The sequence below is a fragment of the Staurois parvus genome, unplaced genomic scaffold (assembly GCF_062004578.1).
Source record: "Staurois parvus isolate SC_StPar_1 unplaced genomic scaffold, SC_StPar_1.0 ptg000338l, whole genome shotgun sequence".
NCBI classification, from domain to species: Eukaryota; Metazoa; Chordata; class Amphibia; order Anura; family Ranidae; genus Staurois; species Staurois parvus.
Genome location: NW_028318134.1, coordinates 1,042,647 through 1,070,015, shown reverse-complemented (window position 1 = coordinate 1,070,015; position 27,369 = coordinate 1,042,647). Strand labels below are relative to the sequence as shown.

The window sequence follows — 27,369 nt, the reverse complement described above, 5'->3', positions numbered from 1 at the left end:
AACAATGTCATAAAAATTTTATTTCTTTTTTTTAGGAATACAATCAGGGAAAGTTACAAACAAAATCTGTCATAGCAAGATAAAAAAAATCTAACATTGTAATTGATAAAAATAGCACAAAAGCCACCGACCCAATTGTTGTGAATACATTGAAAACATGTAATTAAAAAAAAAAACAGGAATAGTACAAGAAAATTTAAACAATTAATATGTTAAATTCTAGTATGCATTGTAACTACGCTAATTTTATATTTTAGAGTAGATTGAAAAACTTGAAAAAAAAATACACAAAAGGTGTAAACATACAAACATAAACACAAAAAAACAAAAACCTGTCTCTGTGACAATTACTTAAGCTGCCTGTCTCTCCAGAAGGATGGTGCTGTGTTTGCTTGGGCATCACCCTGGGTCACTATTTACTTGCTGGACTGATACAGTCATGCAAATCCTGATGCCTGTGTACCAGGCTGTGTTCCCAAATGTCACAGATCAGCCCCTGCTGCAGCCTTTATCCTTTTAACTTGCTACAAAGTTTCAATATTGCATTCTGATCACTAAGGGGAGGGGGGGCGTCTGAGGAATATTTCCTTCTACCTGCAGCAGACTAATATTTTTTTTTTTACTTAGTGTCTGTATTATTTTTGCCACTAATCTGATGGCCCTGGAATGTAACTGCTAGTGGTGCTAGAACACATCTGCTGGTGATACTGGAACACATCAGTTGGTGATCCTGTTACACATCAGTTGGTGATCCTGTTACACATCAGTTGGTGATCCTGTTACAAATGCCCCTCCCTGTTAAATTGTAAGCTCTTACAAGCATGGCCCTCTGACCCTCTTGTATTGAATTGTATTGTAATTGTATTGTCTCCATTTATATTGTAAAGCGCTGAGCAAACTGTTGGTGCGATATAAATCCTGTATAATAATAATAATGTCAGTTCTTAAATGTTTCTTGGAAGGCTGAATATAACTGGCAATGCTTAAAGGAGAGAGAGGGGGGGGGGGTAGAGAGAGAGAAATAGGGGGAGAGAGGGGAAAGAGAGAGAGAGGGGTGAGAGAGGGAGGTGGGGAGGAGAGAGGGGGGGAGGGAGAGGGAGAGGAGAGAGAGATCAGAGAGGGGGGGGAAGGAAGAGAGAGATGGGGGGGAGGGGGAAAAGAGAGAGGGGAAAGAGAGAGATAGAGAGATAGAGGGACGAGAGAGGGACAGGGGGGTGGGGATGAGAGAGAGGGGAGAGGGTGAGGAGAGAGAGAGGAAAGAGAGAGACAGAGGGGGGGGGGAGGGGGGAGGGAGAGAGAGAGAATGGGAGAGAGAGAGGGAAGAGAGAGAGGGGGAGATGGAAGAGAGAGAGGGAAGAGAGAGATAGGGAGATGGAAGAGAGAGAGGGAAGAGAGAGATAGGGAGATGGAAGAGAGAGAGGGAAGAGAGAGATAGGGAGATGGAAGAGAGAGAGAGGGAAGAGAGGGAGACATAGAGAGAGAGGGGGGGAGATGGAGGGAGAGAGAGGGAGGGGGGAGGAGAGAGAGAGGGGGGGGAGAAAGAGAGAAGAGAGAGAGGGTGGGAGGAGAGACAGCTGCAAAGTGCATGATTCAATATGTCACTCCTACTGCCCCGCTATGAGGCTGTGTTCATATATTCTGCAGTGGACTGCACAGGACCACATTACAGTACCCTGAGTGGCTCGGCCACACCTGCCATGTTTTCTGGATTCCACGGGTAGATCTGAAATTGTTCGCTCGTTTCCTTGAACTGTCCTCTAAGCCAATTAAATAGACCACCTCCGAGGTTTTTATGCTTTTGGACATTCCTTCATATAGGAACCTTATATCCTCCAAGCAGGGGCAGACTGACCATTTGGAAACTTGGGCACTGCCCGAGGGCCCGGGGTCAGTAGGGGGCCCCATGAGATGCCCCTGGTACCTTTTTCATAGGCTTTTTTGAGTTTGGGCAAGGACACAGGGGCCCCATGATCCCCTATTGCCCGGGGGCCCCATAAGTTGTCAGTCCACCCCTGCCTCCAAGCCAACCAGGTGGATCCAATGGCTTGATATCTTCACCAACATTTCCATCTTTCCAGTTCTAAGTATGATTTGGGGCTAACGTATCTTTTTTTTAAAAAAAATCTTACAGCTCTAACATTGTGCCTATACACTGTATATCCATCACCGACTACCGACATTTTTTTTTTTTTTCTTTAAAGCAATCTAAAGATTAAGTGCATCACCCAGGAGAGACTACATTGCCAAACTTCAGCTTTGTCTTCATATTGCAGCATAGGAAGGTGATGTGTGAAAAGCCACATCCTGTTGATTGCTAGAAGCGTGCAAAAATATATGTGGCTCTATTAGCAGGCTGGTGATACAGCGTTATGGGGGCATTATACAAATGCCCCCATAAGTGGACAAACTTGTCCTCAGTCACCATGACGTACAATAAATATGGTATCAAGAAACGTGCAGTTCAATCTGCATTATTTCGTGCTGGTACGTAGTAGAGGCTGCCGAGAGGAACTCCTGTGCCGAAGCAGCTAAGCAAGTCCAGGCAGCAGTTGTCATCAGTCTTTTCATCTTCTCCATCTGCCTTTTCCTCATCTCTGATTGGACAGATCTGGCGTGCTGAAACAGAGCAAAGGTTTGAGGTTAGCACCCTTCACAGAAGTCCACACTTCAAATTTTGCCTCTATCATGATGTCATCATAAGAAAAGTTAGTACCCTTTAGAGAAGACCCCATTTCAAGGTCCATGATTTCATCAGGAGGAGCTTAGCACCTTTCAGAGAGGTCCCAACTTCAAATTCCACCCTATCATGGCTTCATGAAGAGAAAGTTAGCACCCTTTCGAGAAGTCCCCACTTCAAATTCTGCCTCTATCATGACTTCATGAAGCGAAGGTTAGCACCTTCAGAAAGATCCTCACTTAAAATTCCACCCCTATCATGATTTTCTCAAGAGGAGGTTAGTACCCTTCAGAGAAGTCCTCACTTTGAATTCTGCCTCTCTCATGACTTCATTACGGTGCCCATTTTAAATTCAGTCTCTATCATGACTTCATTAAGCTCCCTTCATAGAGATCCAAACTTCAAATTCCACCCTTATCATGGCTTCATCAAGAGAAGGTTAGCACCCCTCAGAGAGGTCCCAGCTTCAAATTCCACCCTTATCATGACTTCATCAAGAGAAGGTTAGCACCCTTCAGAGAAGTCCCCACCTAAAATTCCACCCCTTTCATGATTGCATTAAGAGGAGGTTAGCACCCTTCAGAGAAGTCCTCACTTTTAATTCCGCCTCTCTCATGACTTCATTAAAAGAAGGTTAGCCCCCTTCAATACGGTCCCCATTTTTAATTCAGTCTCTATGATGACGTCATTAAGCACCCTTCAGAGAGGTCCCAACTTCAAATTCGACCCTTATCATGGTTCATCAAGATAAGATTAGCACCCCTCAGAGAGGTCCCAACTTCAAATTCCACCCTTATCATGACTTCATCAAAAGAAGGTTAGCACCCTTCAGAGAAGTCCCCACCTAAAATTCCACCCCTATCATGATTGCATTAAGAGGAGGTTAGCACCATCGAAAAAGACCCCACCTCAAACTCCACCTCTATCATGACTTCATCAAGAGAAGGTTACCATCCTTCAGATAATTACCCACTTCAAATTCCTCCTCTATCATGACTTCAAGAGAAAGTTAGCACGCTTTAGAGAGGTTCCTACTTCAAATTCCACTCCCATCATGGCTTCCTCAAGAAAAGGTTAGCACCATTCAAGAAGATCCCACCTCAAATTCCGCCTCTATCAAGACTTCATCGAGAAAAGGCTAGCACCCTTCAGAGAGTTCCTTGCTTCAAATTTCAGATCCATCATGACTTTATCAAGACCTTCAGAGAGGTCCCCAATTCAAATTTCATCTCTATCATGACTTCACCAAGAGAGGGTTAACATCCTTGAGAGAAGTCCTCACCCACTTTGTCATTGAATTTTTTATATTTGAGGTTTGTTCATCCGATCCCCACTTGGTCATCCAATCCCCACCCCCCACCCATTTACACTCACCTTTGCCATACCCTCCACTGTTCTGCTCCATTGCTTTGTATGGACCATCTGACATATACTTGGTGCTTCTGGGTGGGGGGATAAGAACTCTTCCTATGAAACAGTACTGGGGCTGTAGGCAGGTGCAGTTCACAACATTGATACTAGGTGGCTCTGTACCAGAATAGTGTCATGTACGGCAGGGTGTTACGCCCTTTTAGGATGAGCCCTCCCACAAGTGATGTCAGGGGTCAGCACCCACATATAGGCTAAGTGGGGAGGGGACACAGCACTCCTGGGGCATGGGAACCAAACACCTCACACCTCTGAGCATGCAGCCAACATATGTGGGCCTTGGACAGGGCAGGATGCTGGGTGGAGTGGACCTGTGTGCAGGAGGACCTGGCTGTAGACATTCTGCCCCCTATAGAGGTGGTGACTTGGGGGGATTGCAACAGGCCTTTAAGCCAGGCTGGAGATCCCTGTGTGAGACTGCTTCCCTGAGGGTTCCCCCAAGAGGTGTACCAAGCTAGGAGGTGTCTACTGAGAACACAGTCCTGTGAGTACTGATGACCCTGGGCAGAGGAGAGACTATAGGGAGCTATGAGGTCAGCGCATGCTTTCACTGAGACTACTGCAGACCATCCACCTAATGTGATTGACTGTATATGTGAAGTGACTCCAGACTGTATGTCCTAGTGGTGTGACTGTCTTGCCATTCCCTAAATGTTGAGTGAAGCTATCTATTGTGTGGACAGTCCTTCTTTGGGATATAAAGGTCTATGGCTGGGGATGACCTGAGGAGACCTACAGCAAAGAACAGGGCACAAAATGGCGGAGGGGTTGGCCTCAATAGGTGGGATCGTGTTCTAGCAGAAGTAGGGACTTGTGCTTTGGCTCCAAAACTAGCCAACCACAAAGTCCCTCTTACAGGGCCTACCTGCTATGGTCCAAATCCAGACAAGCTAAATCCTAATCCAACTCCTAACCCCCAACCCAAGCATTGAGATCTCGGTGGTAGGAGCCCATAGACAGGCCTTTGGCGGCTATTACAGAATATTGACAGTAATGTTTAGCTCACCCAGCCATTTTCCAGAGTTTTCCAGAAACTGGAAAGGCCATAACAGGAAAGAGACAACACGGTCCATCTTCAGCCTTCCAATCCGTGGAAAATCTGAAAATATCAAGAAAATTTGTTTGAGCGTTACAGGCGCAACTCTTCAGGTTGAAATCACAGAAAAGTACATAAGAAAACATACCGTGCATACATAGGGGAGATTTCCCCTCACTTCCTGTCCCATAGCTGAAACAGGAAATCCCTACAAAGTAAGAGTGGAATTAGTGTCCCTATTGGAAGATTCCCCCTCCATTTCTATCATTGTACACAGTTTGTCAATGATTCATTGGCTGGGATCTGCTGATTGGCTGCCCAGAGCCCTGAGTTGACAATGAACACAGGGCCCTGTGCAGAGGGAACGATCTCTTTGTTTTTTCTCCCTGCAAAGCAGGGAGAAGGAACAAATTGGTATTTAGTAAAAAGCAGCCCATAATCCGCACATTACACTTGTTAGGCACACAATTAACCCCTTGATTACCGCAGGATGTTAACCCCTTCCCAGCCAGTATTGTTAGTACAGAGACGGTGTATAGTATTATCACTGTATTAGTATCAGTGGAGATGTCAGTGGCAGTTAGTCAGTCCCCCCCCCCCCCCCAGTGTCTGTTAGTGTCAGAATGCCCACGCAGTATCACAGTCCCGCTACAAGTCGCTGATCATTGGTGGTATCAACCACTTTCTGTAATACTGCTACAGGGCGGCAGGGGTGTGCAAAATCACATATATATACGTGATTTTGCATTTACGTGTAGGGGGTGAACCGTGTGCGCGCCCTACCTGCACCGCCATTCGTGCCGGCACCTGTCAATCACCGGGTCCTGGCTGGTGATTGCTCACCAGCCCCTGGTGATCGCTGAGTATTATCAAGGGGGGGAGAGAACTGTGTGTAAACAATACAGATCTCTCCCCTGTCAGCTCCTGCACACTGCTTTGTATGGTTCTGCATAGCACAGCCATACAAAGCAATATGCTTACAGTTGAAAGCACAAACACGGCAAAACAGCACACAGTTAACCCTTTGATCACCCCCAGATGTTAACCCCTTCCTGCCCAGTGCCATTAGTACAGTGTCGGTGCTTTTCATTAGATCTGATCATTGTAAAGGTGTCACTGGGGATGTCAGTGACACCAAGTCAGTTCCCCCCCCCAGTGTCAGAATGCCCACCGCAGTCCCACTATAAGTCACTAGTAAAAAAAAAAATCCCATTATCTATACCGCCATTTGTAGACGCTATAAATTTCACGCAAACCAATTAATTTACATGTATTAGGATTTTTTTTTACCAAAGACACAGAGCAGAATACATTTTGACCTAAATTTATAACAAAATTAGATTTTTTTAATTTTTTTACTGGACGTGTTTAATAGCAAAAAGCCAAGAATATAGTTTTTTTCTCAAAATTGTCAGTCTTCGTTTTTTTTATAAAAAAAATCCCCAAAAAACGCACAGGTGATCAAATACCACTGAAAGAAAGCTCTATTTGTGGGAAAAAAAAGGATGTAAATTTAATTAGGGTGCAGCATTGCCAGTTAAAGTAACGCCAAAAAATGGCTTTGTCAGGAGGGGGGGGGGGGGGTAAATCCTCTGCGGGACAAGTGCTAAAAAAAATAATTCCACTATATATACCATAGTTTGTAGACTCTATAACTAACACAAACCAAATATTACACACCCATTGGGATTTCTTTTTTACCCGATGCATTGAGAATACAGTTTGTCCTAAATTTATAAAGAAATGTATTGTGGGTTTTTTTTTTGTATTGGATCAGTTTTATAGCAGAGAAATAAAAAATTTTTTTTTTTTTTTCATTTTCAAGTATATAATAATAAAGAAAATTAATAAAGCTCTATTTCTGTGGAAAAAACTAATATAAAGTTTGTTCGGGTACAGTGCTGCATGACCAAGAAGTTACCAGTTAAAGTAGCGCAGTTCTAAATAGCAAAAAAAATGGCTTGTTCATGAAGGGGGTAAAACCTTCCGGAGCTGAAGCGGTTTTACTTTGATTGCCTTTAGAGGGGGCTGCCTTTATCACTCGTGGATCTTTTGGAAGCCAGAGCATGTTGCGCTCCAGAGAGAGGCTGTGTGGTGGCAGCTTTGCAAGTGAGAATTCATTTTTTGATGGGGATGAGGATGATCTCTTCCTGTGCTAGAAAGGGACATTTGATTTGTGGTTCGAGTTTGTCAGGCTAGGATTTATTTCTGTGTCACGCTTCATTGCTGTTGACATTGCTGTTGACATTGCTGTTGACAGAGCATATACATACATACATGCAGGGTGACCATGGAGCACGAACGTAGAACGTAGCCACCCACCAACAGGAATTCAGATCGAAAAAAGAGATTTTGAGGATGATGAGAGGAACCGAAGGAATTTTTTGAGTTAAGGATACCTATTGAATAGAATATATGTTTCCCCCGCTCCCCATTAAGGATTGGCAACCTTTGAGGAGAGGGGGGGGGGGCTACCCGAAATTGACAGGTACCCGCTCCCAGGCGATCAGAAGCAGAAGTTGTCCTCCCCACCTCTCTCCCCATAGTTTTTTGGGACACATGACAGGTCCCTGAAGACTACGGGGGACCATTCACAAAGAGCAGCACTTCTTGCACATGTGCAGTGGGTACCCGGCTGTGAAGCCGCAAGCTATCACAGCCAGGTGCCCACACTGAGGATGCCGGCACCAAGGAGACAGGACGGGTGGTCAAACCACTGGATGATCTTGTCCTGGCACTGAATGACCTTGTCCTGGACGCTGGGTGACTTTGTCCTGGCACTGGATGACCTTTCCCTGGACCTGGATGACCTTTCCCTGGACCTGGATGATCTTGTCCTGGCACTGGATGAACTTGTTCTGGACGCTGGGTGACCTTGCCATGGATGCTGGATGACCATGCCCTGGCACTGGATGACCTTGCCCTGGCACTGGATGACCTTGCCCTGGCACTGGATGACCATGCCCTGGCACTGGATGACCTTGCCCTGGCACTGGATGACCTTGTCCTGGCACTGGATGACCTTGTCCTGGCACTAGATGACCTTGCCCTGGACACTGGATGACATTGTCCTGCCACTGGATGACCTTGCCGTGGCATTGGATGACCTTATCCTGGCACTGGGTGACCTTGTCCTGGCACTAGATGATCTTGTCCTAGCACTGGATGATCTTTTCCTAGCACTGGATGACCTTGTCCTGGCACTGGATGTTCTTGTCCTGGCACTGGATGATCTTGTCCTAACACTGGATGATCTTGTCCTGGCACTGGATGACCTTGTCCTGGTGCTGGATGATCTTGTCCTGGCACTGGATGATCTTTTCCTAGCACTGGATGACCTTGTCCTGGCACTGGATGATCTTGTCCTGGCACTGGATGATCTGGCACTGGTAGACCTTGCCCTGGATGCTGGATGACCTTGTCCTGGCACTGGATGACCTTGCCCTGGGCACTGGATGACCTTATCCTGGCACTGGATGACCTTGTCCTGGCACTGGATGACCTTTTCCTGGGCACTGGGTGATCTTGTCCTGGGCACTGGATGAACTTTTCCTGGGCACTGGATGACCTTGTCCTGCACTGGATGACCTTGTCCTGGCACTGGATGATCTTTTCCTAGCACTGGATGACCTTGTCCTGGCACTGGTAGACCTTGCCCTGGATGCTGGATGACCTTGTCCTGGCACTGGATGACCTTGTCCTGGCACTGGATGATCTTGTCCTGGCACTGGTAGACCTTGCCCTGGATGCTGGATGACCTTGTCCTGGCACTGGATGACCTTGTCCTGGCACTGGATGATCTTGTCCTGGCACTGGTAGACCTTGCCCTGGATGCTGGATGACCTTATCCTGGCACTGGATGACCTTGCCCTGGGCACTGGATGACCTTATCCTGGCACTGGATGACCTTGTCCTGGCACTGGATGACCTTTTCCTGGGCACTGGATGACCTTTTTCCTGGGCACTGGATGACCTTGTCCTGCACTGGATGACCTTGTCCTGGCACTGGATGCAATCACAATTCAGGTATTCATACAGCCGCAGTTGCTGTGGCTATGGGAATACAATAGCTGTCAGGGGCGACTCGTCCTTTACCATGTATGGAGGAATCTATTCGCTCTCCCTTGATCACCCCTCAATCGTTGTGTGTATGGAGGAATCTATTCGATCTCCCTTGATCACCCCTCAATCATTGTGTGTATGGAGGAATCTATTCGATCTCCCTTGATCACCCCTCAATCGTTGTGTGTATGGCCGGCCGTTGGTATTCAGACGATATTTGCTTCGGCTTGGACGATCGATGAGTTTGCAGAAAGAAAACTTCAGCGAGGAAGAATTTTATGCCAAACAAAGTCTTGGAAATGCCGACACTGTGCAGAAAAGAGACATTCCGCAGACTTTTATCAGCGGCTCGCTCTGCTTATTTCATACAAACGTATCATCCTGGCTATTTATAGAGCGCGGCGTCACGATTCCCCGCCATCCAATCCGAGATGTGACAATGTATCATCAATTGGATACAACTTTGTTCTTTTATTGGCGTCTATAACTCGCCGCCCGTGACCGCCGTTCACAACATCATACACTTTCCCTTCTATAGGAAACGATGAGGTTCTGATTTAAAGGTCCTGCGTCTCGATATTTGCACATTCCTCTCGGCTACACACGCCACAATCATTCCTGAAACGCTCACAAGTCGCGGCGTTCTCCATCTACTCATTGGATGGGAATGGAACTCTTACCGAGGGTGCGGGCGACGCTCAGTGTGTCCTGAAAACGCTGGGAGCCGGTCGCTGCCGGAGAACTTCTATCACAGAAAGGAAGTGAGACGTCACAGTTAAAGGGCTTTATTATTGCAGGGACTTTAAATAGGAGGTTGCCGCATGTGAGCGGGCGGGATGTGTATAGGAAAGGGAAAGTCAGAGACGGGGGTTTCTCTCTCTTATCTTTATGTTGAGTAATGAGCAGAACGCGTGCAAACCTTCGACAAGCAATGACTTGCCATACAATGCAATCACCCCACTAACTCAAGGAAAGAATTTTCTTCTGCATTCCTTTTCCTTTTGCCGTAAAATCAACAAAATTCTCTTTATAGTAACAGAAGGCCAGTCACACCCCTTACAGAACATTCATTTCCTAATGGCACTGCCATGCGTCTAGCCAATGTGGGTGTGTGTGCGACCACCAAAACGCATGGTACCACAGTATCACCGAACCAAAACGCATGGGATCACAGTATCACCGAACCAAAACGCATGAGATCACAGTATCACCGAACCAAAACGCATGGGATCACAGTATCACCGAACCAAAACGCATGGGATCACAGTATCACCGAACCAAAACGCATGGGATCACAGTATCACCGAACCAAAACGCATGGTATCACAGTATCACCGAACCAAAACGCATGGGATCACAGTATCACCGAACCAAAACGCATGGGATCACAGTATCACCGAACCAAAACGCATGGTATCACAGTATCACCGCACCAAAATGTATGGGATCACAGTATTACCGCACCAAAATGTATGGGATCACAGTATCACCGCACCAAAATGCATGGGATCACGGTATCACCGAACCAAAACGCATGGTATCAAAGTACCAAAACGCATGGTATCAAAGTATCAGGTTGGAAAATTTGTGAAAAATTACCGACTTTCGGCTCAATGATGGTCAAATCATACGATCGTTTTTCTGAAAAGAATATGCGCATGAGCCGTGACCTGGAAGGAACAGAAGTTTCACCTGTTATATGGAGTGAACTTTATGACTCGGTCGGCCGATTTTCGAAATCAATGATGGCGCCATTGGATTACTGATGTTTTCGATTTTCAGATGAAAAAATTGTTCGACCCATGTATGGCCTGCATTAGAGAGACACAATGTATAACGGAATGTACAGTTGCAAGAAAAAGTATGTGAACCCCTTGGGATTACGTGGAGTTTTGCATGAATTGGGCATAAAATGTGCTCTGAACGTCATCTAAGTCACAACAATAGAAGAACACAGTCTGCTGAACATAATACTACACAAACATTAGATGTTGCCATGGTTTAATTGCACATAACATGTAAACATTCACAGTGCAGGGAGGAAAAAGTATGTGAGGCCCTAGCTTAATGACTTCTCCCAGAGCTAATTGGAGCCAGGAGTGAGCCAACCTTGACTCCAATCAGTGTGATGATATTGGATGTGTTGCTGACAGCTGTCCTGCCCTTAAAAAACACACACCTGTTTTGGGTTTACTGGTTTCAAGAAGCACTGTCTGATGTGAACCATGCCTCGCAGAAAAGAGCTCTCAGAAGACCTACGATCAAGAATTGTTGACTTGCATGAAGCTGGAAAGGGTTACAAAAGTATCTCCAAAAGCCTTGATGTTCATGTGTCCACGGTAAGACAGACTGTCTACAAATGGAGAAAGTTTGGCACTGTTGCTACTCTCCCTAGGCGTGGTCGTCCTGTAAAAATGACTGCAAGAGCACAGCGCAGAATGCTGCATGAGGTAAAGAAGAATCCCAGAGTGTCGGCTAAAGACCTACAGAAATCTCTGGCACATGCTAACATTTTTGTTGACACATCTACAATAAGGAAAACATTAAACAAGAATGGAGTACATGGGAGGACACCACGGAGGAAGCCATTGCTGTCCAAAAAGAAGATTGCAGCATGTTTGAAGTTTGCAAAAGAGCACCTGGATGTTCCACAGCACTACTGGCAGAATATACTGTGGACAGATGAAACCAAGATTGAGTTGTTTGGGAAGAACACACAACACTATGTGTGGAGAAAAAAAGGCACAGCACACCAACATCAAACCTCATCCCCACTGTAAAACATGGCGGAGGGAGCATCATGGTTTGGGGCTGCTTTGCTGCCTCAGGGCCTGGACGGATTGTTGTCATTGATGGGAAAATGAATTCCAGAGTTTATCAAGACATTTTGCAGGAAAACGTACGACCATCTGTCCGCCAACTGAAGCTCCGCAGAGGATGGGTGATGCAACAGGACAATGACCCAAAGCATACAACTAATTCAACAAAACAATGGCTGCAACAGCACAGAATACGCCTTCTGGAGTGACCCAGTCAGAGTCCTGACCTCAACCCGATTGAAATGCTGTGGCATGACCTTAAGAGAACGATTCACACCAGACATCCCAAGAATATTGCTACACTGAAACAGTTTTGTGAAGAGGAGTGGTCCAAAATTACTCCAGATCATTGTGCAGGTCTGATCTGCAACTACAGGAAACGTTTGGTTGAGGTTATTGCTGCCAAAGGAGGGTCAACCTCCTTTGGCAGCAAAGTCCAAAGGTTCACATACTTTTTCCTCCCTGCACTGTGAATGTTTACATGTTATGTGCAATTAAACCATGGCAACATCTAATGTTTGTGTAGTATTATGTTCAGCAGACTGTGTTCTTCTATTGTTGTGACTTAGATGACGTTCAGAGCACATTTTATGCCCAATTCATGCAAAACTCCACGTAATCCCAAGGGGTTCACATACTTTTTCTTGCAACTGTATATAATGATACAATGTATATTATGATGTATATAATGATACAATGTATAATGGAATGTATATAATGATACAATGTATAATAGAATGTATATAATGATACAATGTATAATATGATGTATATAATGATACAATGTATATTATGATACAATGTATAATGGAATGTATATAATGATACAATGTATAATGGAATGTATATAATGATACAATGTATATTATGATGTGTATAATGAATAATGATACAATGTATAATGGAATGTATATAATGATACAATGTATAATAGAATGTATATAATGAAACAATGTATAATGGAATGTATATAATGATACAATGTATAATGGAATGTATATAATGATACAATGTATATTATAATGTATATAATGATACAATGTATAATGGAATGTATATAATGATACAATGTATAATAGGATGTATATAATGTATAATGGAATGTATATAATGATACAATGTACAACGGGATGTATATAATGATACAATGTATAATAGAATGTATATAATGATACACTGTATAAAAGGATGTATATAATGATACAATGTATAATGGGATGTATATAATGATACAATGTATAACAGAATGTATATAATGATACAATGTATAATGGAATGTAAGTAATGATACAATGTATAATAGGATGTATCTAATGATACAATGTATAATGGCATGTATAGAATGATACAATGTATAATAGGATGTATATAATGATACAATGTATAATAGGATGTATATAATGATACAATGTATAATAGAATGTATATAATGATACAATGTATAATGGAATGTATATGATGATACAATGTATAATGGAATGTATATAATGATACAATGTATAATGGAATGTATATAATGATACAATGTATAATGGAATGTATATAATGATACAATGTATAATAGGATGTATATAATGATACAATGTATAATAGGATGTATATAATGATACAATGTATCTCTCTCCTCCTTTCATAGAGAGATAAAAAAACCAAGGGGGGCTACTCACAAACATGGCATAAATGTAAAGCTGATGTGTTTCGGGGACGAACCCCTTTCCTCAGAGCTGGTCATGATCAGCTCTGAAGAAAAGGGATTTGTCCCTGAAACATGTCAGCTAGCTAACCACACTGACAGTCGGACACCCCGCCATTGTTATGGCCATCTCTACCGCCCTACTAAGCTTTACCTTTATGCCATGTTAGTATGTTTTCATCCCTTTTTACCTTTAACCACCTCCCACCCGCCCTATAGTCCAATGATGGGCACAAGGTGGTTCTCTCGTTCTGGGAGGACGTCATATGACGTCCTCCCATTCTCACTGCGCATGCGCGGCTCAGGGAGCACGCAGCGCAACGCGGTGATCGGCGGTCCCTCGGACACAGCAGATCACCGATCACGGAAAGAGCCGAAGATGTCAGTTCGGTCATGTGATCAGCTGTGTCCAATCACAGCTGATCACATGTAAACAGGGAAATGCCGGTTATCGGCATTTCTCTCCTCTCGAGCTGTCACGCTGACAGAGGAGAGGAGAGACGGTAATCGGTTTTCCGAGGAGGGGACATGTACACTGATCATCAGGGCACTGATGATCAGTGTGCCCTGATGATCAGTGTAGCCCCAGCAGTGCCACCTGTCAGTGTCCATCAGTGCCTTGTGTCAGTGCTCATCAGTGCCACGTGCCAGTGCCTACCAGTGCACATCAATGCCACATATCAGTGCCCATCTGAGCTGCCTTTCAGTGTCACCCATCAGTGCCAGTCAGTGCCACCTATCAATGCCAATCAGTGCCACCTATCAGTGCTGCCAATCAGTGCCAGTCAGTGTCGCCTATCAGTGCCAGTCAGTGCCGCCTATCATTGCGCATCAGTGCCGCCTATCAGTGCCAGTCAGTGCCACCTAACAGTGCCAGTCAGTGCCGCCTATTAGTGCCGCCTATCAGTGCCATATATCAGTGCCATGTATCAGTGCTGCCTTTCAGTGCCCATCAGTGATGCCTGTCAATGCCCATCAGTGCCACCTACCAGTGCCTCCTCATCAGTGCCCATTAGTGCCACCTATCAGTGTCAATCAGTGCAGCCTATCAGTGCTCATCACTGCAGCCTCATTAGTGCACATCAGTGAAGGAGAAAAATCACTTTTGTAAAATTGTATTACAAAAACTAAGAAAAAAATTTTCTTTTCAAAATTTTCAGTGGTTTTTGGTTTGTCACAAAAAAATGATAAAAATGTCATATGGGTACAGTGTTGCATGACCGCGCAATTGTCACTCAAAGTGTGACAGTGCTGAAAGCTGGAAATTGGCCTGGGCAGGAAGGGGGTATAAGTGCCGGGGCGAGGGGTTAATAAACCTTGGATAATGCACTAGGGGGGTGCACCTGCCGTTTGCATTTTTTTTAGTTGTTGATTTTCCTATCTGAGGAGGGCAGCATCTCCGAAAGTCCATCCAAAGGCGATTTTGGTCCCAGTTCCCCTGACTTTCTTTTGGCATTTGATCCCTGGAGCGTTGGAGAGTTTATCCTGTTCTATCATTTTTGTGCACATTCACCACAGTCACTGTTTATTTCATGAATTCATTTATTTTATGAGGCTACAGCATTGAGATATTATCATTCTATTTCTCCGTGAAAGCTGCACTTTCTTTTCTTTTCATTCATCACTTTGAGGATACAGCGGATATAGTGAATGCAGAGTCTGGGAAGACCAGATATAATGAATGCAGGGTCCGGGGAGAGCAGATATAGTGAATGCAGGGTCCGGAGAGCAGATATAGTGAATGCGGGGTCCGGGAGAGCGGATATAGTGAATGCAGGGTCCTGGGAGAGCAGATATAGTGAATGCAGGGTCCGGGAGAGCGGATATAATGAATGCAGGGTCCTGGGAGAGCAGATATAGTGAATGCAGGGTCCGGGAGAGCAGATATAGTGAATGCGGGGTCCGGGAGAGCGGATATAATGAATGCAGGGTCCTGGGAGAGCAGATATAGTGAATGCAGGGTCCGGGAGAGTGGATATAGTGAATGCAGGGTCCGGGGAGAGCGGATATAGTGAATGCAGGGTCCGGGGAGAGCAGATATAGTAAATGCAGGGTCCGGGGAGAGCGGATATAGTGAATGCAGGGTCTGGGGAGACCAGATATAATGAATGCAAGGTCCAGGGAGAGCAGATAAAATGAATGCAGGGTCCGGGGAGACCGGATATAATGAATGCAGGGTCCGGGGAGAGTGGATATAGTGAATGCGGGGTCCGGGGAGACCAGATATAATGAATGCAGGGTCCGGGGAGACCGGATATAGTGAATGCGGGGTCCGGGGAGACCAGATATAGTGAATGTAGGGTCCGGGGAGACCAGATATAGTGAATGCAGGGTCCAGGGAGACCAGATATAGTGAATGTAGGGTCCGGGGAGACCGGATATAGTGAATGCAGGGTCCGGGGAGAGCAGATTTAGTGAATGTAGGGTCCAGGGAGAGCGGATATAGTGAATGCAGGGTCCGGGGAGACCAGATATAATGAATGTAGGGTCCTGGGAGACCAGATATAGTGAATGCAGGGTCTGGGGAGACCAGATATAATGAATGTAGGGTCCTGGGAGACCAGATATAGTGAATGCAGGGTCCGGGGAGACCAGATATAATGAATGTAGGGTCCTGGGAGACCAGATATAGTGAATGCAGGGTCTGGGGAGACTAGATATAATGAATGCGGGGTCCGGGGAGACCAGATATAGTGAATGTAAGTTCCTGGGAGATCAGATATAGTGAATGCAGGGTCCAGGGTTTAGTAACACTTTAATATATTGAGGACACGTAATAAAAATAGCAATGACAAAAAACAGAAATACCAATAAGAAAGATGAAGCAATGAATATGTCATATATACAGTATGTATTCTAACTAAACTAACTTTATATTTTAGAGTAATTAGCCTGAAAAACTGCACCTGCGAGAGGCTCATCTCTGCAACCCCCACCCCTGGTCTCAGCAGTTGGCAGCAGAGAGGAGAACAGAACTCCTATAGATCCTCCAGCTGCAGCACCCCCTCATCTCTAACTCCCCTGGTCTAGGCATTCAGTAGACTCCAGCCCAGGGGCGGACTGACAACTCATGGGGCCCCCGGGCAATAGGGGATCATGGGGCCCCTGTGTCCTTGCCCAAACTCAAAAAAGCCTATGAAAAAGGTACCAGGGGCATCTCATGGGGCCCCCTACTGACCCCGGGCCCTCGGGCAGTGCCCGAGTTTCCAAATGGTCAGTCCTCCCCTGCTCCAGCCCTCTGGTCCTCCTCCAGACTCTGCACCTTCTGCTTCCTAGCTCCTCCTCCAACTTTTTCCCAGCAACAACGGTAAGGGGGAGGGGGGGTGTATTGTGATGTAAGCAGGAGCGTCCCTAGGCAGGTGCAGGGGGTGCGCGCCGCACAGAGTGACACCTATCGCACGGGATGACACCTGACCAGTTCCACGGAAAGGTAAGTTTAAGGCAAGCCGACAATTCCCGCAGGATGGATCAGATCTGTGGATCCGATCCATTATGCTCACTCCGCAGATCTGATCCATTCTGCGGGGATCGTCGGAGGGGGTATCACCAAGTGTTATAGCACCGGGTGACACCAACCCTAGGGGTGCCCCTGGATGTAGGAGAGGGTGGGGTGTTTGGAACATCTACAGGTACAACTGGCCCTTTTGAGGGCAACCATATTGCTGATGTGGCCCGCCATGAAATTGAGTTTGACACCCCTGGCTTAAAATATAACTAAAGGCATCTTTTTTATATATAGTTTTCTATAGCATAGAGAGGGATTAAAATGTCTGTCAGTTTTCGTTGCTGTCTGTGCCCCCGTTAGGGAGATTCCCCCTCTCTATTTGTCCTGTTTACCATTATCATTGAAAGTAAAAGTAGAAGAAAATTCCAAATTTTGGGTTGTCCCCAGAAAAGTAATAGAGGAGAAATCTTCCAATGGGGACACTAGTTCCGATAGCCTGGGGGTCCCCAAGAAATTTCCTTAATTTGCAGGGATTTCCTCTCACTTCTGTTTGGCTATGGGACAGGAAGTGAAGGGAAATTTCTGCAATGGGACACAGATGGCGAAAAAAAGGGTTATAACCTTCCCTTGCACTATCCAAAATGAAAAAAAAAAGTGCCTATAGTTCTACTTTAGGTATAGCTGCCGTATTTGATGGATATTATTGGCAGCTTGTAGACGAGTGCAGTCTATTTTTTCGAATGTAGATGGCATTCGTCTTAAAGAAGTCAAGAGAAACTGGGTTCCCTTATGGTTCCCTGGAGCAGCATTCTGGTTGGCTACGCTGCATCCAGGTGACCCTGGTAGCCATCTTGGGTCAGGCCGAGTTTTTTTCAGTCCTTGCCACTAGGTTTTGGCACGAATTTGTGAAGTGGCTAGCAGGGGTGGACTGACAACTAATGGGGCCCCCCGGGCAATAGGAGATCATGGGGCCCCTATGTCCTTGCCCAAACTCAAAAAAGCCTATGAAAAAGGTACCGGGGGCATCTCATGAACCCCCCTACTGACCCCGGGCTCTCGGGCAGTGCCCGAGTTTCCAAATGGTCAGTCCGCCCCTGGTGGCACTAGCGGCAGGGAGAGGTTCTGGAGCAGGAGGGAAAGCTCAGGGCCTATGTCTGCACTTTAGCAAGCTCCCTGTTGGGTTGGACCGGACAGGCTCCTTGAACCTTCCATCCCACTCTCCCCTTGGCAAGGGTTGCCTTCAGTTCAGGCCTACTACCGCTAACTCTCCACTCCATTGAATGTCAGTTCCTGGTCAGGTGACTGAGCTTCCCCGCCAGGCTGTTGTACTGTTTTGCAAGGTCTTCAATACATTGGTAACTGCACCTACCCAACAAGCTCTTTAAATTTGTTCACTCATTTCCTGGAACTGCTAATTAAAAAGGCCATCTCCATATCTACATTGTTTTGATATAAGAACCTCAGAAATTCAACCGGGATATCCTCCAGATGGCTCAAACTGTCTGACATCTCCTTCCCCAACATTTACAATCATCTTTCTACTCTTTCCACTTTTAATTATGACTTGGAGGTGCCTCGTCTTTTTTTAAGATGTTTTACAGCTGTAACATCTTTTATATATATATCTATTGCCGACCAACTGTTTCTTTTTTAAAAAGAAATCTAAAGATTAAATTTATCTTCGAGGTAAACTTCAGCTTTGTCTTCATATTGTAGCATAGAAAGGCGATGCATGAGAAGCCACATCCTGTTGATTGCCCGAAGCTTATTAAAATTCTACACGTGGTGGTATTTTCCAGACAAGAGAGAAGATACAGCGAACATTTGCAAATGTGCCCAAAGGTAGACATATTTGTCCTCTGTCTCTGCTAGGAATAGACACAATGTCAAGGAACGTGTGGTTCAAACTGGGTTATTTTGTGTTGGGACGTAGTAGAGGCTGCTGACCGGAACTCCCGTGCCGAAGATGCCAAGGAAGACCAGGCAGCAGTTGTCATTAGTCTTTTCGTTTTCGCCATCTGCCTGTTCCTCATCTCTGAATGGACACACCTTGTGAGCTTAAAATAAAAAAATGTTTTACGGCTTTAAATTGGAACTGTACTCTTGCACCTTTCACCTCAAATTCTGCCTCCATCATGGCGTCATCAAGAGAAAGTCAGCACCCTTCAGAGAGGTCCCCACTTCTAATTTTGCTTCTATTATGACATTATCAAGAGAAGGTTAGCACCCATCCAAGAAGACCCTTATCTTAAATACCACTACTATTAAGACCTCATCAAGAGAAGGTTAGCAACCTTTAGAGAGGTCCCCACATCAAATTTTGCCTCCATAGTGAGTTCATCAAGAGAAGGTTAGTACCCTTTATGGAGGTCCTAACTTCAAATTCTGCCTGTATCATGACTTCACCAAGAGAAGGTTGGCACCCTTCAGAGAGGCCCGCACTTCTAATTCTGCCTCTATTATGACATCATAAAGAGAAGGTTAGCACCCATCCAAGAAGACCCTAGCTCAGATACCGCTACTATCCAGACCTCATCAGGAGAAGGTTAGCACCCCTCAGAGAGGTCCCCACGTCAAATTCTGCCTCCATCAGGAGTTCATCAGGAGAAGGTTAGTACCCTTTATAGAGGTCCTTACTTCAAATTTGATCATGACTTCAACAAAAGAAGGTTTGCACCCTTCAGAGATGTCCCCGCCTCAAATTTCACCTCTATCATGACTTCCTCAAGAGATATTTATCAGCCTTTAAAGAGGTCCCCACTTCAAATGTCACCTCTGTAATGACCTTTTCAAGAGAAGGTTAGCATTCTTCAGAGAGATCCCAACTTCAAATTCCACCTCTGTCGTGAATCCCTGAAGAGATGGTTAGCACCCTTCAGAGAGGTACCCATTTATATTTATACATCTATTATGACTTCATTAGGAGAAGGTTAGCTCAGAGAGGTCTCCACTTCAAATTCTGCCTCTATCATGATTTCATCAGGAGAAGGTTAGTACCAGGGTGGACTGACAACTCATGGGGCCCCCGGGCAATAGGGGATCATGGGGCCCCTGTGTCCTCACCCATACCCAAAAAAGCCTATGAAAAAAGCCAATGAAAGGTACCAGGGGCGTCTCATGGGGCCCCCTACTGACCAGTGCCCGAGTGCTCGAATGGTCAGTCCGCCCTGGTTAGCACAGAGAAGTCCCCACTTCAAATTCAGCCTCTCTCATGACTTCATCAAGGTTTGAGTAATAGGCCACTGTACCCCTCTCTGTCCTCTCTTCCTTCTTTTGGTGCAGCAGGTAGTGTGCCTTGATGCTAAGCAGCTGAATCAATAACATGAAAGTAGTGGCAGAAAGGGGGGCATTGCTACCTGTTATAGTCCAGCATTGGGTTCATCACATCCCCCCCCCCAACTTCCCATTCAGAGAGCCCCCCCCCCCCCCCCCCCCCCACTATTCTACCTATATCATGATTTTCTCAAAAGAAGGTTAGCACCTACAGCGAGGTCCCCACTTCACATTTTTCCTCTATCATGACTTCTCTAAGAGAAGGTTAGCACTCTTCAGAGAGGTCCTCACCATCAACTTGAGGCTTGAACAGTCTTTTTGTCCATTCAGTTCCCACCCAGAACTATTTATACTCACTGTTGCTGTACTTCCACACTATTCTCCATTGTTTTGTATGAAACACCTAAAGAATTACTGGATGCTTCTGGTTAGGAGGGCATAGGACCTCCTCCTATAATACAGTGCCTAACTACTACACTTCAAACCCCAACAAGCCAAATCCTAACCCAACTCCTAAACTAGTCCTTAACCCGATCCCCCAACATTGAGATCTCGGAGGTTGGAGCCCATAGACGGGTATTTTGCAGCTAATGCAGAACATTGACAGTAATGTTTAGCTCACCCAGCCATTTTCCAGAGTTTACCAGGAACTGGAAAGGCCATAAGAGGAAAGAGACAACGTGGTCCATCTTCAGCCTTCTAATCTGAATATATTGAGAACATTCATGTGAACTTAATGGGTGCAACTCGGCTGGTTGAAATCACAGCAAAATACATAAGAAAACATACTGTACATGCATAAGAGAGATTTCCCTTCACTTCCTGTCCCATACCTGAAACAGGAAGTGAGAGGAAATCCCTCTAAAGTGAGAGTAAAACCAGTGTCCCCATTGGAAGATTCTACCTCTGCTTCTGTTCTGGTGACAACCCCAAATTTTGGATTTACTTTCACTTTCAATTGTGAAGATAACTGTAAACAGGGGAAATACAGAGAGTGACTCTCCCTAACGGGGGGGGCACAGACAGCAATTAAAACCTGACAGGGGGTCTAATCCACCTCCATCCTATCTAAAGCGGAAAAAAAAAGTTTTGCCTTTAGTAGTAATTGAATATAGGACACACTACGGGATTCCTAGCTGTAACTGTCAGTTTTGTAATCTTTGCAATGCCTCATGGGAAATGTAGTTCCACAACAGCTAGAGAGCCGCAGGTTGCCTACCCCTGTAGGCTTAAACCTCACAGACCTTTGGAAAGCCAGAGCATGTTGCTCTCTAGAGAGACACTGGGTGGCGGCAGCTTTGCAAGCAAGCTGACTTTTGTAGAGGGGGATCGGGATGCAAGACCTTTTTTTTTTGCCCTGCTACAGAAGGACATTTGATTTTCAATCAGAACTCTTTGGTTCTGTAGACGTCAATGGAAACACTGCAGAAAAGCATGTAGTGCTTTTTTTATGCGTTTTTGCTGTGTTTTATATCTGCATAGCAAAAAAGAAAAATTAAAAAATGGGAAAAAGAACACATAAAAATGTGGCTAAAATGCAGGTGCAAAAACGCAATGCATAAACGGCTCAAACGCAACTTGCATAGGTGTGAACCTCGCCTTACTGCAGTGTTTCTCAACTCCAGTCCTCATGGACCCCCAACAGGTCATGTTTTCAGGATTTCCCTCAGATGAAACAGGCAGTGAAACTGATCAAATCACCTGTGCAAAATAATGGAAATCCTGAAAACATGACCTGTTGGGGGTCCATGAGGACTGGAGTTGAGAAACACTGCCTTACTGGGAGTGAGGTATCAGAGGTACCCTGGCTGGCGGAGGTAGTGCGGCTCAGCTGCTACTCCGAATGCAACACAAATGCAGCGCTGAAAAGTGGAGGAAAGGGACAGCTCTTGGAAAAGAGATTCAGCTTTATACTACTTGCAGTGTCAGCTAAATCTGTAATTCGGGAGACTGCCTTAATGTTAGACTGTTCACATGATTGCAGCAGTTCCAGCCTGCAGTGTCGGATCATCCGGCACCCGGGGCAAAGAAGCTAAACTGCACCCCACCCTTCATTATGTGCAGGCTTAGGGGATGCTACCCCCAGCAGTCATCCGCTTGTCAAAATGCCTTGTATCAGAGTGAGCTCACTGGCGCCCCCAATCCATACAGTAAATCATTGCGCCCAGGGCAGCCGCCCGTCCTGCCCACCCCTTGTCCCGGCCCTGCCCGCCTGGTCCCAGGCATTGGTGAGCATGCCCAAGAACCTGATGGGCTTACTGTCACGAGGAACATTGGCCACCACCAGCCCACGTAGCCGGAGCATTTTATACAATATTTGCCACAGCTTTAAAGAATAACTCCACTTTTGTTGAGAAAAAACTCCTCCCCTCCAGGTGATCTCTGTACATTGCGGGGATTTTATGAAATTTGTAGCAAATTGCTACCTTTTGGTATTCTGAAGGAAGAGCTGTTTGTTTGTGTCCATGTGTACAGCAGGGGCCATTCCGGCACTCGGGCCCCATGATCCTCTATTGCCCAGGGGCCCCATGAGTTGCCAGTCCGCCCCTGGTGCAGAGTGAATGTGAATGAGAGCGATTTTACAATTATCCATCACCCCAGTCACACCGACCCCGACTTTGAAATCGTGCGACTTACAGTGAAGTCACACGATCTCAAAGTCGTATGACGTGCCCATTTGAGGTGCGATTTTCAAAACATCTGGCACAGATGTCTATGCAAATGCATGCACTGCTTTAGAAATCAGTGTGGCTCTGACCAAGTCAGAACTGCGCTGATATGAATGCTGTAATGGCAGGGTGCGACTTTTTTTTCAAGTCATATGGCACGCCAATCACATGCCAAGTCGCACCCAGTGTGACCGGGGACTCAAACATGATTTCCCTTTGGGAGTATCTCACCAAAAACGATATTTTTGTTGCAGGGGATGCCCACAATCTGACTTGTATCTTAGTGCAGACTTCTGGGAAAATCAGTAAGCCAATCACACAAGCAGGAAATGACCTTTTCAGGGGACGTTCTGCATACCATCTGTGTACACAACACCTCCAGGTAGCCATATTGCATTTTACTGAAAATTACATCAGCTGCAGATTGAAAAGGAAAGGTCATTTTTAACAACATTCAATTACAATATGACTCGAGTCGCAATTGTATACATGATATATTTTTTATTTTTTTATTTGTCTTTTTTTTTTCCCACGAAAGTGGAGTTACCCTTTAAGGATTGGAGTGATTGCAGAAAGGAAACTTCAGGGAGAAAGAAGTTTATGCCAAAGTCTCTGAAATCTAAACACCGCGCAGAAACAAGCGACTTTTATTAACGGCTTGTGTTGCTTATTTTATACAAAAGCATCAATGTAGCTATTTATAGAAAGTCGCATCACGGATTTCTCGGCATTCCAAAAAGTGGAAAATTTACAATCTATTATATACAACTTTGTGGTTTTATTGCCGCCTACAACTCATCATCTGTGTCCGGCTTTTACAACATGCTAGGATTGCCGTTCCGATGGTGACGTTATGATTTAAAGGCCCTGAGTCGTGTTATCTGCAGATCGAATCTAACCCTCGGGTCACACTTATGCAGATTTCACCTCTTTTTCCAGTTTGCAGAAACGCACTGCAGTCCATTTAACATGATTTCCTATTGATCTAGTTACATCTGTGTGTTTTGAGCCACACCTTTTCATGGAAAGGGTCAGGGACTTTTTTTCCCCGCAGCAGATTGCGTTTTGCATGTAATAGACTTCAGTGGACCCGCACCAAAAACGCAAGTGTTGTGTTTTTTTATACCTTTGGGTGCATTTTGCTATTTTTTTTTTTTTTTGCTAATTAGAAAAGTATGACAGTTTTGTTCATGTAGTGCAACTTTACACTCTCTGGCACTCAAGTAGCATCAAAAGAGCACCAAAGTAATGCAGGAACCTTTATGTGACCAAAGTTGTTATAGATTGGGTTAAGGACTAGGGTAAAATGTTAGGATTAGGGTTACAGGTTAGGGTTAGGGGAAATTGTTCACGTTGAAACGCTAACCCGAAAAATTACCACTAACCCTAATGACTACCCTAACCCTTAACTCAAATCCTATCCCTTAACCCTAACATTAACATTTTACCCTAGCCCTTGTGCCTAACCCTAACATTTAACCCTAACCCTAACCCAACCCTTATGCCTAACCCTAACATTTAACCCTAACCCTAACCCAACCCTTATGCCTAACCCTAACATTTAACCCTAACCCTAACCCAACCCTTATGCCTAACCCTAACATTTAACCCTAGCTCTCAACTCTAGCCCTTTACCCTAACCTTACCCCTTAACCCTAACATTAACCCCTACCCTCTTAACCCTAACCCTAGTTCCTAATCCTAACATGATTCCCTAACCCTACCCCCTTACTCTAGTCGACAACCCTAACATTAACCCCTAACCCTAGCCCTTATGCCTAACCCTAACATTTAACCCTAGCCCTAGCTGTTAACTCTAGCCCTTAACCCTAACCCTAGTGTTTAACCCTAACAATAACCCCTAACCCTAGCTCTTAACTCTAACCCTAACATTTTATGATAACCCTAGCTTCTAACCCAAGTTCTTAACCCTAACATTTAACCCTAGCCCTTAACCCTAACGCTAGTTCTTAACCCTAACATTAACCCGTAACCCTAGCCCTTAACCCTACACCTTAACCGTTACCCTAGCCCCTACCCCCTTACCCTAACCCTAGCCCTTATGCCTAACCCTAACATTTAACCCAAACCCTAGCTGTTAACTCTAGCCCTTAACCCTAACCCTAGTGCTTAACCCTAACATTAACCTCTAACCCTAACATTTTATGATAACCCTAGCTTGTAACCCTAGTTCTTAACCCTAACATTTAACCCCAACCCTTAACCCTAACCCTAGTTCTTAACATTAACCCCTAACCCTATCCCCTTATTATAACCCTAACATTAACCCCTTAACCCTAGCCCTTAACCCTAATAACCCCTACCCCCTTACCCTAACCTTAGCCCTTAACCTTAACATTAACCCCCTACCCCCTTACCCTAATCCTAGCCTTTAACCCTAACATTAACCCCTTCCCCCTACCCTAACCCTAGCCCTGGTGCCTAACCCTAACATTAACCCCTAACCCTATCTCTTAACTCTAACCCTAACATTTTATGATAAACCTAGCTTGTAACTGTAGTTCTTAACACTAGCATTTAACCCAAACCCTAGTTTTTAACCCTAACATTACCCCTAACCCTATCCCCTTACTATAACCCTAGCCCTTAACCCTAACCCTACCCCCTTACCCTAACCCTAGCCCTTAACCCTAACATTAACCCCTACCCCCTTACCCTAACATTTAACTCTAACCCAAGCTTGTAAACCTAGCCCTTAACCCTAACCCTACCCCTAACCCTAGCCCTTAACCCTAACCCTACCCCTTACCCTAGCCCTTAACCCTAAACTTTAACCCTAACCCAAGCTTGTAAACCTAGCCCTTAACCCTAACCCTACCCCCTTACCCTAACCCTAGCCCTTAACCCTACCCCTTACCCTATCCCTAGCCCTTAACCCTAACATTTAACCCTAACCCAAGCTTGTAAACCTAGCCCTTAACCCTAACCCTACCCCCTTACCCTAACCCTAGCCCTTAACCCTACCCCTTACCCTAACCCTAGCCCTTAACCCTAACATTTAACCCTAACCCAAGCTTGTAAACCTAGCCCTTAAACCTAACATGTAGCTTTGGTCACATAAAGTTTCCTGCACTACTTTGATGCTACTTGAGCGCCAGAGATCGTAAAGTCGCATCAAAGTCACACAACATGAACAGAACTGTCATACTTTTCCTTTAGCAAAAAAAAAAAGCACAAAAAAGAAGCACAAAACATGGCAAAAATGTGTGCTCAAAAATGCAAAACGCACTGCAAAATGAGCCAGGATAAGGCACCAACTGCAACCTGCATAGATGTGAACCTAGCCTAAACGCAGATCCTTCTGCAGCCACACATCACAGGAACGTTCAGAACTCGCTCTGTTATCCATCTACTCATTGGATCAGAATGGAACTCTTACCAGCGGTGAGGATGGTGATCGATGTATCCTGCGACAGAACTGACAATACAAGGAGACGCTCGCTGGCTGAGAAGTTCTAACAGATAAAGGAAGTGATGTGTCACATTTAAAGGACTGCAAGGACTTTAAATACGATATTGCTGCATGCGAGCGAAACATTTATAGGAAAGGGAAAGCAAAAGTCAGAGCCGGGGTTTTCTTTTTCAGCCGGCTCAGCTGTTAAATGCTTTCAATGGTGACACGGGGATTGCTCAACAAAGACTCAACAGGCAATAACATGGTAATAAAGTAACATTATCTTTATTACAGCGCAGAGACAATCTTTTTTTTCCACATTCCCTTTCTTGCCACGGAATCAACAGCATTATGGTCTAAGTAACTATCATGGGGGAGATTTCCCTTCACTTCCTGTCCCGTGGCCAAAAGAGGAAGTGGGAGGAAATCCTTCCAAAGTGGAGAAATCACACTTTCTTCCTTCCCCTGCCCCACTGCGCACTTGTTGCTGCACTCCTTTACATTGTTATTGATATATGATGCCTTATCATTACTAGGTTAACTTTATGTCAGGCCTTTAATGGACTGGGTTAGTCTTCTTTTTTTTTTTTTGCATTTATAGTTGGTTGTCATCTGCATCTCAATCCATAAGTATCTCCTGTTTATACTCTGCTCAAAAAATGAAAGGAAGACTTTTAATCAGAATATAGCATCAAGTCAATGAAACTCCCGGGATATTGATCTGGTCAGGTAAGTACCAGAGGGGGTTGTTCATCAGTTTCAGCTGCTTTGGTGTCAATGAAATTAACAACAGGTGCACTAGATGGGCAACAATGAGACGAACCCCATAACAGGAATGGTTTTACAGATGGA

The 27,369-nt window shown here is 45.1% G+C and overlaps 1 long non-coding RNA gene across 2 annotated transcripts; it reads right to left on the bottom strand.

Moving 5' to 3' along the window:
- Window positions 1–26,593, bottom strand: LOC149457032 (uncharacterized). Of its 2 annotated transcripts, none has more exons than XR_016313758.1 (3): window positions 26,503–26,593; window positions 5,112–5,204; window positions 1–2,616 (listed from the first exon to the last, which is right to left on the bottom strand). It is a non-coding gene; the product is annotated as an uncharacterized LOC149457032 (long non-coding RNA). The 2 variants fall into 2 exon arrangements; XR_016313759.1 differs by lacking the exon at window positions 26,503–26,593 and adding an exon at window positions 9,884–9,946.
- Between the last annotated feature and the right edge of the window lie 776 nt (window positions 26,594–27,369).